The following is a 15,784-nucleotide window of genomic DNA, read 5'->3' on the forward strand; positions in this document are numbered from 1 at the left end:
AAAGCCAATCTTCTTCCCTCCTTCTCATCCCAAGCCCTGCCCGCTGATAAAGAAGCAATTTGCTTATCAGGAGGCAGTGTAGGGTAGTGGTACCTCCCTTTGCAACAGAAGTGGTTGAATTACACGGGAAAATTAGCAATGATCCCAAAGAAAGAGAAATGGAGAATGTTTTGAGAATTTTGCTAATGGGGGCGGGGGGCGGGGGGGAATGAAATAAATCCTTTTGGGAAAGAAGCGCATGGTGAAAAGCCCTGGTCTTTTGCCCGGGGAACAATCTGTTGCGTGAAGAGTTTGGACCCCTTGGAGCGGGGGAGAAGCCCCAAGCAATGCATGAGAAACAGCTGATGTCCCGTTTCCCTTCTTCTGGGTTATTGTAATTTAGTTCAAAATTTAAGGATCAAGATTAAGAAAACAAAATCTCGGGACCACCTCCAAAATTGGGTTGCGAGAGGGTGGTGAATTCAGCCATCCTAAGAGGCTTTCTGGAAATAAAATGGGGACTAAATGGAGAGTCCGTTTCCTTGTATTCTTAAAGAAGCTTTGCAGACTGCTCCTGCAGCGTCTCCTTCTGGCAGCAGTGGGTATTGAGCCTTGTCTGCCACCAGAGGCTGGAGGCCGAAATGCTGCCACTAGAGACTCTGTAGGAGAATCCTTAGGAGAAAATGCTTTTCTCCTCATGCAAGTTGGTTGTTTTGGTCTCACTAATAACCCTGAATGTTCAAGTATATCCTCACCAGGCAGGAGACTGGGTGTATGTCCAGACCTGGAATACAGAGCCGCTGAACCAGAAGCGAAAGGACTTTTGATGCCAGGGCTGTGAGATTTACAGCTCGAGACTCCCAAATTATGTGCTTAACGTTAGCTCTGGAGGCACGGAATTGTACTGGACAGTACAGTAAATGGAACTCCGCTGCAGATAAAGCTGCAATGGAACATTTCTGAAGTGAAAAGCATTCCATGGTTTATCTTTCTGCCCATTTCCAGAGCAATGTCCCTAGTATGGCAGCATGGCTGTTTGCTCCTGAATTAGTTAACCATGCTAGCAGGAGCTTGTACCTAGTGTCTATAATAGCAAGTATGGCTTTGAGTGCCAGAGGGGTAAGAGAACAAGAAAGAAAAGAGAGCCATGTCCTTTTCCCTGAGGACCACTCTAACATCACACACCTAGAACAAATACTACCTGACCCGTGGAAAAGAAATTTTGGCTTATGGACTTCAGTCTAAATTTGCAAAATAGAATGTAACAGAACGTGTAGATCCGACCAAAAGCCCATGTTACCTAAAACTGAAAAGGTCTCAAAAGGATGGTTGGCTCCTCTAACTTTGGTTTGCCTACATGGTGCTAAGAATCCTCATCAGTATTGTTACGGCAGTGGATAATTTAAATAAGATAACTTTTGCCAAATAAGGCCTATTGGCGATTGTTGCTTTCTTGATGTCTTCTCAGTTTCTTTTTACAGGCTTTTTTTGTTGGTTTAATGAAAGGATCACCAAAACTTTCTGTGGCAGAGAAGACAAAAGAATACCAAGGGGATAGTTCCTCGGTCTGAAGCAGGTTCAAATGGGACTGAGTTTTCTCCTCCTAGAGGTGTTTCACGGAAAGATGAAGTGGTGACAGGACTGAAGAATTGCTCTTCTTCACCGCATTGAGTGTTTACATGTTTTTATCTTGCTACCTTTTAAGACATTTACGTGCATAGGTTTTAGATACGTTTGTTGCAAGCAATATTTTAAAAGTTTTGTATCTTCTCTCTGGTTGCCACAGTGGGGAGAGACAATTCCTCCCTACATTTATCTTAGGCAAATTTTTAGACCTCTTCCTGTCTCCTGAGAGCAAAGCACAAAATTACTCCACCAAGGCAAGTAGGTGTAATAATGGTAGGTGGTGTGTAGAGCATGATTGTGCACAAGAAAGGCATGTGGAACTGTGGGTGGCCCCTGGAAGGAAGGAAGGGGGCTTCCTGGAAGTAGGAGGAAAAGGGGCTGACAGAGGAGCAGAGGTGGCAGCTGGAAAACTCTCTCCAGCTGTAGACCAAGAAGGCATAAGTGGTAAAGCTGACGGAAGACAAGAAGAAAGAAAGAGTTTGGGTTTGAGAACCACTGAAGCGTTAGGTAAAGTCAGGAAGGTATTTGGTCGGCAGCCTTGACTGAAATGAGATGCTGGGGAGGTTGCAGCCTCTTGAGTTTTGTTATATCTTTGATCCCCAGCCCTGAGACAATCCAGACTACTAGGACAATGAGGTCATTTCAGATGGCTTTATTGAGAAAGGTTGCTCTGCTGTCATTTTCTGAAAGGCACTGAAATGATCCCTCTCTGGGTGCCGGTTCCCTTCTCTGCCCCACACGACCCAGCTAGCAGTGGGGCGGCCAGAGAAGAATCAGCAACAACACCCCGGGCATCCGTGGGACGCGAGGGGAAACTCTCCGGTCTCGGCAGCATAACTGTGGTGTGCTCCATGGCAGAGCAACAGAGAAGAGACGGGTACAACTGAAGTGCCAAAACTGAAGATATTTCATAAATAAAAGGGCACAAACAAGGGTGCAAAACAAAACATAAAGAGGCTGCTTCAGAAGATGCCAAAGTGAGGTCAACACAGGTAGACAGATATAGATATAGATATAGATAGATAGAGATAGAGATAGAGATAGAGATAGAGATATAGAGATAGAGATATAGATTACATAGATATAGATAGCTATAGCGATAGCTATAGCTATAGATTCAGCTATAAGTAGAGATAGAGATAGAGATAGAGATAGAGATAGAGATAGAGATAGAGATATACATACATCTATATAGTCTTTCATGGCAAGTTCCAGAAGCCTTCTGGCCAATCACCGGCTGTTGATCTGCATGGCCACTCCCAGTCAGTCCCAGAGTCCTTTACTCTTCATGATATGCTCACCATAAGTTCTCTGGGTGTCATCCCTTGTGGCTTCTCTTCTCCCGAGTCTTCGTGTTGGTCGTTGATTGTCTGATGTGTGGCCACTGCATGGCCCATCCCCTCCAGCACAAGCTCCCACAACTGCCCCCTTTTGGTTTTATTTAAAATGAAAGGTCTAACAATCGTAGTAAAAATAATAACCTTGTTCTAACTAAAAACAACATAATACTTGATAGACATTAACTAAACTTGAGAATTAAAGAAACAGGCGGGTTGATATTGCGGAGCATAACTAAACAATAAGTAAATCCAATTTTCATTTCCCCTCACTTCTGAGGGCCCGAGTCCCAGGCAGCTCTCCGTCACTTCATTCCCCCTCACTTACCCACAAAACAAAAGAGAACAGAAAATCAAAAGGACTTGTGGTGGCACCCTCCCCTGGTGCCCTTCACCAACCACACAAATCAAAAGGAGAGGTTTTGTGGGGGACTAGCCTGTGGGGGACCTTACAGCGGGGCTGGGCACGGGTCTCCTGTGGGGGCAACAGAGCCCTTCCTCCGGCTGTACGGAGGGTGCCGGCTCTCCTGCCTAAATAAATAAAATAACTGGGTCGACTGGCTTCTGGGGGTCGCCTACGTCCGTAATCTCTGAAACATGAATTACAACAAAAATCGGGGACTGCTAATACAATAGGAAAGCGGGAGCAGGGTTGGGGGCTGTCGCAAAGTGGGTTAGGGTAGAATCCGGGGAGGCATGGCCGCTACCGTCCTGGCAAGGGCACAGAAAAGGAGGGGAGATGGCAGATGGCTGGTGGCTGGCCTGTGCTCTTGAGCAGGTTCCATCTCCAGTCCTGTCCTTCTCAGGGATAGTGGGTTCAGGGAAGCGGGGGATGGAATACGAGAACTGGGAAAGGAAATCGGTTAAATATTGTGCAACTAAAATTTAAATTTAAGTGATCGTCAAATATACCCTCAATTATCACCAAACATCGCAAAGTAAATGATTTTCAATAATCCCTATACGATCACTGGATATCACTAATAAGGTATCAAACGTACATTGAGACAAAAAACAGGAGTCCATGGGAAAGGTTAAAGTCTAGGGGATGTTCTTCCAGAGCATAGACCCAAGAAGTCCCCCAGCAGGCCCACAGGCCTCCGCAGTGGCTCACGCAGATCCAAACTGCACCAGTTTTCACTCCCTCATGTAGGCCTTAGTTCCCGTGGCAGAACTCGCCTTCCCACTGGACACTCACCTGTGCCTGAGCCTGTGGAGAAGCCAGGCTCCCTCCCTCTCTGCCCACAGCAACACAGACACTCCCAACCTTTCCCAAGAGCTGCAGCGCAACCACAGCCACAGCAGCAACCCCAGCAGTGACACCACTGCTCTGCTCCGTTTTGCCCCACTCTGCTCCTCTAGTCACAGCTGCAAGCCTGTCTCTCCACAACAGGTTGTGCCTGGCGGCAACAAAGCCACAAGACTTCTGCCCGCTTCCAATCCATGCCACAAACCCCATCTATGGCTCTTCCCACATTTAAGAAACACCTGACCATTCCGAAGCAAATTTAGACCTTAATGTCAGGGTGAGAACAAAGGGAAGCTTCCAACACAGTGAAGGTTTTATTTATTATCCTATTTATTTCCACTATCAGTCTAAACAAACTACAAACTACGAGCTAGAAACTAGGAACTAGGAACTAGAATAAACAACTACGGCCTCTTCCAGGGCTAGTATCTCCTCTCGGCCATAAACTGCTGCGTTGCCACGATCAGAGGCGTCAGGCTGGAGGTCGGCTCGGCGGAGGTTACAAACGGATGCTGCCCAAAGAGAAAAAGAAGAAATTAATTTCTACTTACCTCACAGGCTGAAACAGGCTTTCTCTGGCAACAAGAAAGATACAGAAAGGAGGGCATTCTGTGCACCTCTGTCTCCACATCCAGGACCTTGCTACATGGGGCCAACATGGCTCCCAATCCCACAAATCCATTAATTCAGATGTCTTCAGCTTAAGGAGATTTGGTCTAGGTGACCTTGAAAGGCTCCTTCCAACCCATCCTAGGCCAGGATTCTCCTCTCTTTTCCTTTGAAAAGCCCCCCAGACTGGAGATTCTTAGGAGCGGGGCCCATCCGAGGCCTTGGACTTGAGCAGATGAGGAGCCCCTGGCAGTGGGTGGCTGGCACATCCGGCAGCCGCTCTGTCTTTTACCTGCAGAAGTTCCTGGGCAGACCAGCGCCTGTCCTCGTCCGTCTCCAGGCAGCAGTGCAGAAAGTCTCGCAACCAAGCGGACTGTTGCCTGGGGTTCTGCAGCTTCGGGCTGCCCCTGGTGCTTATCAGCTGTTGAACCTAGAGCAGAAGGAAATGCCACGCTCTACCTGCCTCTTTCACACCCCAAACTGCTCACACAGACCCCACCGGACAAGCTCCGCTCTCCAGTGGCTCTTTACTCCCTGCCCGAGGGTGGCAGATACCTTTCCTGCCCCTACTAAAAGAACCCAAAGCCCGAGGCAGCCATAGCCAGTCCAATATGCAAAGGCTCTTGCCTTGGCCCCTGATTTCATTGGCTGATGGAATTAGGAGCAACTCCATCAGCAAAAGCACCCTTTGCTTCTCTGAGCACTGACACCAGCTCTACAGGCGATGCGGAAGACAGACTTTTATCTAACTCTACTATTTCCAAGGATTATTCCATCAAATGCAGCTCAGCACTGCTCACTGCTCCCTTAGGCAAAGCTTCCATCAAGCAAAAGGCATCGTGAGGTTTTGGTGCAGTTCGTGATCAAATGCCAAGGGGATAATCTGGACAAGAAGCACGAGAGACTATGCAGCCTGGAACCCGTCATTTTCAGCTGCTAGCAAGCTTCCCAAGCAGAAGAATGGGAGCAGATTTTGTCAGAGTGACAGCAGTATCTGAGAGTAGTTGCAGCGTACCGTGCGGGAGGTCATCATCAGGTAAGGAGGCGCTCCTTCCACCATCTCCATCCCCACAATGCCAAAGGACCAGATGTCCACTTTGGGGCCATAGGGCTTCCTGCTGAAAATTTCTGGCGCCATCCAGTAAGTTGTCCCAACAGCCGATCTCCGTTTGCTCTGCTCAGCGGTGAGCTGAGCAGAAAGGCCAAAGTCAGCTGAGGAGAAAAAAACCATTCTGATCAAGCCAGCGTGAATTAGGGAAGCCAACAAAAGAATTCCCCACGGTACCAATGTCCAAGAAGGCAGTGTGGAATCCCAGCTGCAAAGGGGCCCTGCTGCCATTCCTCAGGCCTGCAGCCGAGGAAATACGGAATTGGCCACTTAGCAAAAGCCCCCAGTTTCAGGCAGTGGCTTTTAGTCCCCTGAAGCTATTAGACTGCAACTGCCTTGCTTGGGAAGGATCACACACAAGCCAAAGGCACCCCCTACCCCTTCTTCCCAGCAACACCTCCCTGCGCCTTGTGGCTGTGCTCTGCGCTCACAGCAGGGCAGCCTGCACTGCCACGGGCATCAGGGAACCGGCAGTCACCCAAAGGCAGCCCCACACCGCAGCCCGCCACGGCTGAGCCTGGCCAACAACACCCACCCAACTTGACAGATCCGTCCAAGCCCAGGAGAATGTTGTGGCTTTTGACGTCTCGGTGGATCACTTGCTTGGAGTGAAGGAAATCCAGGCCTTGCAGGCACTGAGAGAGGAAAAAGCAACACGAGCCTAAGTGGATTTCGTCCCACAAGCAGGGAAGTGGCGCATCTGCAAGGCTGACTTCCTGGGGGATGGTGAGCCATGGCAAGACAGGCTGCTGGCAAAGGCAGCAGAGCCTGCTGCTCCAACACGAGGACAGCAGTGCTTTTCTAAGTGCGGGTGTGTTTGCTTTTGAAAGAGAAAGGGCAATTGTTCCTCTGGCCAGTGCCCTGCAAACACAGACTCAAGAAGCACTGCTGCCGTGGCTGTACTCTCTCCAGCCAGACAACAGTGGCTGCTTTTGCCAACACCACGTTGGCTGCCAGGCTCTCCTTTCAGGCTGAGCTCTGTGAGAGTCCTGCGAGTATCTCTTTGTCTTTGCCACTTGCTTGACATGGTGCCAGCAGCACCTTTGCTCTTAGGAAGGAATGCGGAAGGAATGGGAAGGAACGCAGCGCACACAGGCTCCAGGCAAGTGTTTAGAGAGGCAAAGACAAACACACTAGAAGAAGGGCAGGGACACTGGCAGGCACTTCCGATGCTCTTGCTACTGCCAGTTATAAGAGAAAGGCAGAAAGGAAGCTCGGAAGGTGAAATCTCTCCTCTCCTTATCACCCATTTGGAAGGACCATCCCGACCAAGCCGTGGGAAGCACAAGCGCCATCCCTTACCTCCCGAGAGACAGCTGCTATCTCTCCTTCTGCCATACGAATCTCCCTAATGACATCGTGTAAAGAACCTCCGTCCATGTACTCCATCACCAGCCAGACTTCCTCGTCCACCAGGTAGCTGAAGGGAGGAAACAACAGCCTGGAGATGAATGCGTGCACTTCCTGATGGATTCTCCTTCCCGTGTCTCTCTCAGAAGAAGACAGGAGGAAGTCAATAATCATTCGCTATGCTCTCCAGGGCTTGAACTCAATCTACAGTGTTTTGTCAGCACATAAGACCCGTGGGAAAAAAAATCAAATGCCAAACCAAACAAAACAATGTGGAGAGAGGACAGGAACTTTGAGGCTGTTGGCTCAAGAAAGACAGGGCCAAGTCCGCTCTTTGAAAGCACACGTCAAACTAGGTATGCCAGCAAAGATTAATGCAGCCCCAATGCAATCTCCTCCCAAGACACTGTCGATCAGTCCAGAAACAGGAATTAACAGCTCCATCCTCTGTCAGCTCCATCCTCTGCCAGCGGTTGAACCGCTGCCTTGCAGGATGTGGATGACCTTTCATGGCAGAACAGCAGAACCACTCACCTGTCTAGAAAGGTCACAAGATTGGCGTTCTTATTGCCACGCATGACCTGGATTTCATTCAGGCACAGTTCACTGCTGCTCTCTTCCAGGAGACTAATTTTCTTTATGGCCACCTACAACGACATGGAAAACCGTGAACCAAAGTCTGTGGCGCAGGACCACAAGGGGAAGACGGAGACAGTGATTATGGGATGATGGAGCTGGGCTGGGCCAAACCGCCTTGTGGCTGGACATCAGACCGCTTGCTTGGGCACCTCCCAGGACAAAGAGCCAGATACCCTTTGCCTTGTAAACCTGGGAGAAACATGGTCTAAGCTCTCCACCGCAAAGCTCTAACAACACAGGCTGTGCCCACAGTCTTCCCCCAGGGCCTTACTTTATCATCCCCATTTTCATTCACACACCCCTTGCAAGCAGGAAGCCATTTTGTGCCGGTAAGAATGGAGCAAAACTGCTGGGAAACCTTTGGCACTTCTAGGGGGCTTGATCATTACTCCAGCAACCACTGGCATTCTCCATTGCACAAGAACAAAGCAAACCCTTGCAGACATGACAGATAAAATGCCGTCCTAAAACAGCACTGCAGAAGCTGTGGCGCTGCTTGACGCTTACCTCTTCTCCTGTGGCAGTCTCCACTGCCATGCACACCGTGCCAAAACCCCTAGAAACAAAAGAGCAGCAGAGAAAGAAGAAGTCCTTTAGTCCCTGCAAGTGCAGGACACCGCGGTCCAACCGCGGAAAAAAAGTCCCGGGGCAAACAGTAAATGGAACACGACAGATTCTCGTCTGGGTCTTTTCTCCCTTTTCTCTTTCTGTATCTGTGCATGTGTGGGATTTTTCCAGGCACATGCCGGTTCGGCCTTCTCACACCTCTCCTTAGAGTCTATCTGCCAAATTCAAGCACCACCACTGAGGCCTTCTGAGAAGTCTGAAGCCATGTAAGAGCCATTGGAGGAAAGCCTCCAGACACAGATCCTTTCTCCAGCTTCCAAGGAAAATAGTGTCCAGCCACAGCCTGCAGCCACAGCTGGAGCAGGCAAAGGCTTCCACTGTTGCGCACACAAATGGAGAAGTACTCAAAATAGAGGATCCTTAGACGGCTGTGTTCTGGGTCCAGAGCCATTGGCAGCTGCTTCTCTTTGGTGCACCAGACACAGGAAGGGCTCTACTTTTCTGGCCACTTCAGCTCTAAATGCTGACCAGTACTTAGAGATCATCAGGCATCATCTTAACGCAGTGTCTGAACAGCTTTGGAGCTTGCCTGCTGTCACTCTGGGGAGGTGTGACACCAGCAAAATGCACCGCCCCCCGCTGTGAAGAAGGAGCTGTGGCTGCACTCACCCTTTGCCAATCGTTTCCAGTTCTGTGTACTTAGCCTCAGGATCTCCCTCGCTCACCAGCATCTCTGTAAAAATCCCAAGGAAAGATGTTCACTTCAGAAGAGGTCCCACCCTGCAGCAGATCAGAAAGGCAGCCCCACTGTCTGGGACACTCTGCCCTTTCAACTCAGTCAGCTGGGAAACACCACCACCACCACCACCACCACCACCACCACCACCACCACCTCAAAAACAACAGCAGCAAGACAAGCAGCCCTGCAGCACAGATGGCCTGCCCAAAACTAGAAGTCTACACTAAAATCTAAGCACATCGAGAAACAGTCAGAGGAGACAGGGATCAGAAAACTGCAACCAGGAGAAGTGATTGCTGTCTACAAACATTAAGGGCAGCAGGAAAAACAAAACCTTTCTGTTCTTGGCCATGAACACTCTGTGACATTCAACAAAAGCTTTCATCCAAGGCATCTTGGGTTCTGGAATCAATTCTTATCAACAGCTGCCCTTTCCAGAACAGGAAGAATATTGCAAAGTGCTTCCAGCAGAGCCGAGATCTCCAGCTTTAAGCAGGACTTTGCCTAAACAATGCCCCTCTGCCTTTCAAGAGCAGCAGCTTATGTTATACCCTACTGTGATGGGCCTCAGGAATGAGGTCCCTCAGCCTTTAGGCCAGGCTAAGTTCTGAAGATGACCTTGGCTGTGCCCCACAGGAGCTGGGCCCCACAGGAGCTCCTTGAGGCCTACTCATTCGCTAGGTCACAGCCTCCTGCTCAGCCAGAAACAACCTCTGTTTTCTTTTTGGCATAGAGGGAAGCTCAGGCAAAGCCAAACCAGGCCCAGCTGCCCTCAGAGGCAGGAGCAACACCCCAGGGACCCCTCACCACCTCAAAGCACAACAGCAGGTCCTGTGTGGAGGCCACAGGACCTGGCACTCAGCTGAGGAGGAACAGGAGGTGGGACAGCTCTTGCTGACACGCGCACACACAAGGCACTGCTCCGGCGGACAAGGATCACAAAGCACATACTCAGCATGGCCAGCCACTTGTCCTCTGTCCTCTCTCCCAGCTGCTCTCTGCTGCCAGAGGAACCAGTCGTGCTCCAGCTGCTGCCAGAGGAACTAGTCGTGCTCCAGGTGCACGAGCTGCTCAGGCTTGAGTTTCCAGCTTGGGGACTGGAGGCTTCTTCAGGGCCTTCAGCTGCAGCTCGTGCAGGTACCAGGACACAGGAGGTGGAGCTCTGGGACAAGAAATTCATTTGGGTCACAAACATGCCTGCACGTCGGAGGTGCCCCTCCGATCCCATTTCAAATGCAAGCTCCTAGGAAGACGCTGCTGGCCACACCCAGGGCTCTTCACCTCTCAGCTTTCGCAGCCCACTTCTCCAGCTCAAGGCGCAAAATCCAAAGGCTGCTTTTACATGATGGACAAAATGACACCAAAGACACTGCTAGCCAAAACAGGCACTTACTGACGTGGGCTGCTCAGGCCGCAGGCTGACAGCAGGGGCAGGTTCATTGGCAGCGGATTCCTCCTCTTCAGCCTCTTCCTCGGGTGCAGAGGCAGCCAGAGCAGGTGCTGACGCTGCCCCTGTGCTCTGTGGGCAGACAGCAGCATGAGGGTCAGGAAAGAACCTGTCATTCAGAACCTTCGGTATATTCAGCTACAGGCCCCGCTGCAACTCAGCTGTTCCTTTAGCTACTGACTGACTTTAGCTGTTCTGTGGGGAGGGCCTGGTCCCTCCTGGGGACAGTGTCTCCTCATATCCTGCAAGGCTGTGAACTGCATCTTTGCACTGCTCTCTTCACTGGGGACAAGGAGCCTGCACAGCCACTGGGCACAAAGGGCTTCACTTGTACCCCAGGAGCATCCCAAGACATCCTAATGCTACCTCTTGTCTCTGGCTAAGACAAATTCACAGCCCCTGTCAGAACAGTAGGAAAGCGATGCCTAAGCGTCCAAGTTCCACACCCCTTTTCCAGGCCTCACAGGCTGGGGGAAGTGCTCTGGAAGAGCTGGAAGGATTCCAGCCCTCAGCATCTTCAGCCAGGCACGGGAGGTGCTGTCTGACCAGAAACTTGCAGCTATGCTTTGTTCCAGCCACAGGACTACCCAGAGGTGCCACTTACTGATGCTGGATGCTCAGGCCCTGCAGTGGCAGCAGGTGCACTTTGGTGGGAATCTTCCTCCCCTTCGGCCTCTTCTTCAGGAAGACGTGCAGCCAGAGGAGGCTCACAGGTTGGTTTTGGGCTCTGCAGACAGACAGCAGTGTGAGGGACTGGTAACCTTCTTTATATTCAGCTCTAGAGCCAGATGCACTGAGGAGAAATCATCTGCACAGAAATGGCATTCTAAGTTGTTCAAACTCAAGTAGAATGGGCCAATTCGATGGGACTGCACTCTCTTCTACAGGAGAAATTCCATCATGGCTTAAAGCACCAAGCAACCCCACTTTCAGCTGCTTAAAAGCTCTGAAAAGGAACTGGAGGAAACAGCCCGGGATCCAACTCCTCCTGCAGCTGCTACTGCTGCTGCTGCTGCGGCTGCTTCTGCGAAGAGCCTGCACTGTACTTCCATTCATCCAAGCAGGCTGGCGCTGGACTGCAACAGGCCCAGCTCACAGCTTGCTCCACAATTGTCAAATGCTACCAACGCCAAAGGCTCCTTTCCCACTCACCCAAGGACCGGATTCTCTCCAGGCACGGGTGACGTGACCTGCAACACACAAGGGAAAAAGAACCAGATGCTGTAAGAAAACTGCCTGTGCTGGGCAAGCCTACCAGAAAGTCACCAACCCAAAGACAGATCATTCTGTTTTCACTACGTCACTCCAGCAGCAAGCCTTGTGTCACACAGCAAGCAAGACAACAGCACAAACCACTGCCTCGTGTCTACCTTCTGTCCTCTTTGGCCACTCAACCCATAGAAACTTGAGACTGAGAAAGTCCGAGTGGTTCTGTACTAGGCATTACAGCTTCTGCCCCACCCCATCCAGCAGGAGCTACAGCTCCTCTCTTTCCTGTACTTCAGTTTTCTGAAGAGATTGCATGCAGCAATTGCCATGGGCTTACTGAAAGCCTTTCCCCAAAATAGCTTCGCCCAAGTCCCCCTTAACCATGGTGGCAGTTCTGTGGTGACACAGCACAGGAACAGCTCCTGGCTTCAGCAGCACACAAGAACTCCTCTGAAATGTCTATCTCAGAGGCCTTTTCCAAGCTGAGTCTGTGGTTTCATCACAGAACAAATGGCTCTTCTAGCACGCAGGAAGTGTCAAGTTCCACAGGCACATCCTGGGATGAGGGAATGCAGACAAGAAGACTTGAACTGAGGGACTTTCCCTCAGTCCTGGAGAGCAGCGCACAGCTTTCACAAGGACTCCTGTCAAGCTCTCCCAGTCTTCCTATCTTGGAAGTTGTCTTGCTTGAGCCAGCAAACTGGGGAGATTGCAGACTCCATTGCCACAGGCTATGCCACGGGAGGAGCGGAACCCCTGCAGGCTACATTACAAATGCTGCCCCACGCCCCACTGGCTAGAGACACCCCCTGCTTAGCTGCAGCTGTTGACAGCAGCTTTACCCAACTAAAGGCCTCTTGGTGGCATTTTGGTTTCCATATGCCGCACTGAACAAAACAGTCCACTTACGTGCCAGGTGGGTGAAAAAGTACCCAGAATAAGCCAAGGAGAAAGCCGTGCAAACTGCAGCACACACCCTCTCCATGGCTCGAGCAGTGCTGCTCAAGTCTGCACCAGACAACGCCTGTGGGGAAAAAACAAAAATACTCAAGAGTCCTGCTGGCAGAGACCTCGGCGATCAGCAGGTTCCACCTGCAGCGAGCGTGCCACAGAGCTGCTCTGCGCACTGAGCCCTTCCGGGCCTCGGCACAGCAACTTTGCCTTGACAACGCTGGGATGCGGCCGCTGACATCACAATAGCAGCCACCCTAGGCTGGTTTGTGAATTCATGCATAGAACCAGGCCTTCTCTACAGCTCAGGCCAAAAAAAGCCTGCAAAGCTCTCCTCTGCTACAAAGCAACACAAAAAGCCCTCCTAGTCCAGAACCTGCTGCTCAAGGCATCTAAGAGTAACTCCAAGAACACACTAAGCCCCTGTAGCCCACACCGAGAAGCTGAGCACTGAGAAGGGACCAGGAGGTGAGGAACCACGCTAGTGGTCTTTGGCCACCAATGCTTCTGGCCAATAATGTTCCACCTGGACCTTCCTCAGCTCTTGAAAGCAGCAAACAAGGAGAAGCACTGCTTTAATTGCATTTAGAGCTTTCTCCTAGCTACAGAGACGAGGTCATGGATCTTTCAGCACTATTTCTTCAAAACATTGTACATCATAGCCATAGTAGGATTTCAGCAGGGAAATGCCATGACCGGAAATGCAAGGGGGATCCTTCGTGGCTCCCTCTAGCACAGAGGCCTTGGCACCAAAGCACCACCACCGTTTCCCCCCCCCAGCCCCAGCCCCCCCAGTTTTGTCCTTCCACAGTATTTCTTAGGACACGGGGCTGAGATGGGTGGCACAGAAGTGACAGCTCTGACACATGGCTGAAACCATCAGGGCCAGGGTGGCATCTGGGACTGTATTTCCGCTCCAGCAGAACAAGGCAACCCAGAGTGGTGACACTGATACCAAGTGAGTTCAGCCAAGCCAAAAGGGAGCCCAGCCAAGCCAAACGGAGCCCAGCAGGGTGGGAGGAAGAGGCAGTGAAGCGGCAGAGCTGATTCCCATGCACACGCCCAGCATGGCGGACTGATGGTAGCGGCAGTACCAAACAGAGCTCTGCAGGGAGAGACACCCGTCACCATCGCCGCTGCCACCATCACTGCTGCAGAGAGGGAGCAGGAAACTGCCACTGCAGGTCCACAGCTGCTCCAGGCAGCACCAGCAGCCCCCATCTACCATCAGAATCATTCTGTAAGCCCTCGCCATCTTGTCTTTGTTCCAGGCGCCCCATGTGACACTTCACCTTTGTCGCTTAAGCCATTACCTCTTTTGCACAATTTTCTTCTTCTTGTTGTATACTGCTTTTTTTTTTTTTTTTCCTTACTACATTGTAACTCTAACATTTTTTGCCTCTCATAGATTGGTTTTTCCGTTGTTCCCCTCCATTGTCGTGGAGAAGGGGAGAGAGGAGAGGCGTTACAAGGACTATCTCAGGATGAGGACACAGAAAGGAGGGAAGGTCTTAGAAAGAACAAACAACCCTCATGCTGCCTCTTTTGGATAAAGAGAATAAAAGTGCAGGTTTCTTAATATCCAGCCACAAATCTTTGGAGTCTTGACAGCCAAGAAGCACAGGAACCCGGAAACCTTGTGGTGAGAGGCTAGAGATTGCTGGCTCAAAACATTTCAGGTGCTTGTATGCGGGGAAAGGGGCAGACCAAGCCTTGCTCTGGTGAGGTGATGCCCTACTCTGCCCACCCCACACTGCCAGGCCTGTATCCCAGCCCAGCAGTGGCCGCTGATCCCTGGCACAGCAGAGGCAACGCTCCACACCTGTGTCTGGAACCCCTAACTCAGCTCCTAAAAGGCCGGGTGAGTGGGAGCCCCATGTGGGGGAAGGCCCCAGGAAAGCCAAAGGGTATTTAACTCCCGAGACATGGCAACCACATGTCTTGGCCCTACCTCCTCTTGGAATTCTATCAGCTGAACACCACTGGAACCAGGATTGGTAGCTATGTTGGTTCTTTTCTAGGTATTTTCTCTCCTTCTCTCTTCCCCTTTATTCTTCCAATTCCATCCTCTCAGATTTTTGAGTAACTTAAAATCTAACAGGCTTGGAGTTTGTGAAGTTGAATGGGCTAAGTTAATGCTTGATGGAATGTTTCATGTGGATTGAATCCCGCTCTAAATTTTTTGCCAAAGTTCTCTGATTTTCAGAAGTTGCCAGTGAAGATTATTTTTGTCGTTCCGACCTCTTGAGAACGTCTTGTCAGTATTTCTCCTGCTTTTCTACGTCCGAGTACGTGAACAAGTTTAAGTCCTTTTAAAGTGTCCCATAGAGCAACGTTTTTGGGGCCTTACATTTTAACTGGCACAATGAGCAGGCTGTTCTTGAGGTGACATGGCCATTTTATACAGCAGTAACTGCTCATGACATAATAAAGGAGAAATAAATTTGCAGTCAAAGCTGCTATTTTCTGGCAGAAAAGTAATAGAATCCCACGCAGAAGCTGATCTCAACTGCTCTCCACTGGCAGACCTGCTAAAAGCTTATATATAAAGCTTGTCCAGCCCTAAAGAGAGATGGAGACTGAGAAAAGCCAGCACCATCCGCAGTTACTTGTGGAGAAAACATGAATTTTGGTAGAAGAAAAATTTAAAATCCCAGGAAATGACCATGCCTGGTATCCATATGCATGGAGATTTGACTCAGAGAGCTGTAAGTTGTCAACAGCTAGAAAAGGAGCTGAATCAGTTGCAAATTGCCTTAGAGCCTGAAACAATAGCCAGCCTCAGGCCGCCGGAGCAGGAAGTGAATGCAGGGATGAAGCCAGCCCCCAAAACCTGAGAAGCCAGTTAAACGCGCTGGTCCAAAGCCAAAGAGCTTTAGACTTGCAACTGAACTCGGCTGGGGAAGGCCTGGAACCAGCGTTTTCTAGACTCGAGGAACAGCCAGGCCTCCCTGACTGCAAGGTTACCCCCGCA

The 15,784-nt window shown here is 50.5% G+C and overlaps 1 long non-coding RNA gene across 1 annotated transcript; it reads left to right on the forward strand.

Moving 5' to 3' along the window:
• Positions 1-13,793: 13,793 nt before the first annotated feature.
• On the forward strand, positions 13,794-14,510 carry LOC137467229 (uncharacterized). Its single transcript, XR_010995456.1, has 2 exons — positions 13,794-14,050; positions 14,259-14,510. It is a non-coding gene; the product is annotated as an uncharacterized lncRNA (long non-coding RNA).
• Positions 14,511-15,784: the final 1,274 nt, after the last annotated feature.

This window comes from Anomalospiza imberbis, unplaced genomic scaffold (genome assembly GCF_031753505.1).
Source record: "Anomalospiza imberbis isolate Cuckoo-Finch-1a 21T00152 unplaced genomic scaffold, ASM3175350v1 scaffold_543, whole genome shotgun sequence".
NCBI classification, from domain to species: domain Eukaryota; kingdom Metazoa; phylum Chordata; class Aves; order Passeriformes; family Viduidae; genus Anomalospiza; species Anomalospiza imberbis.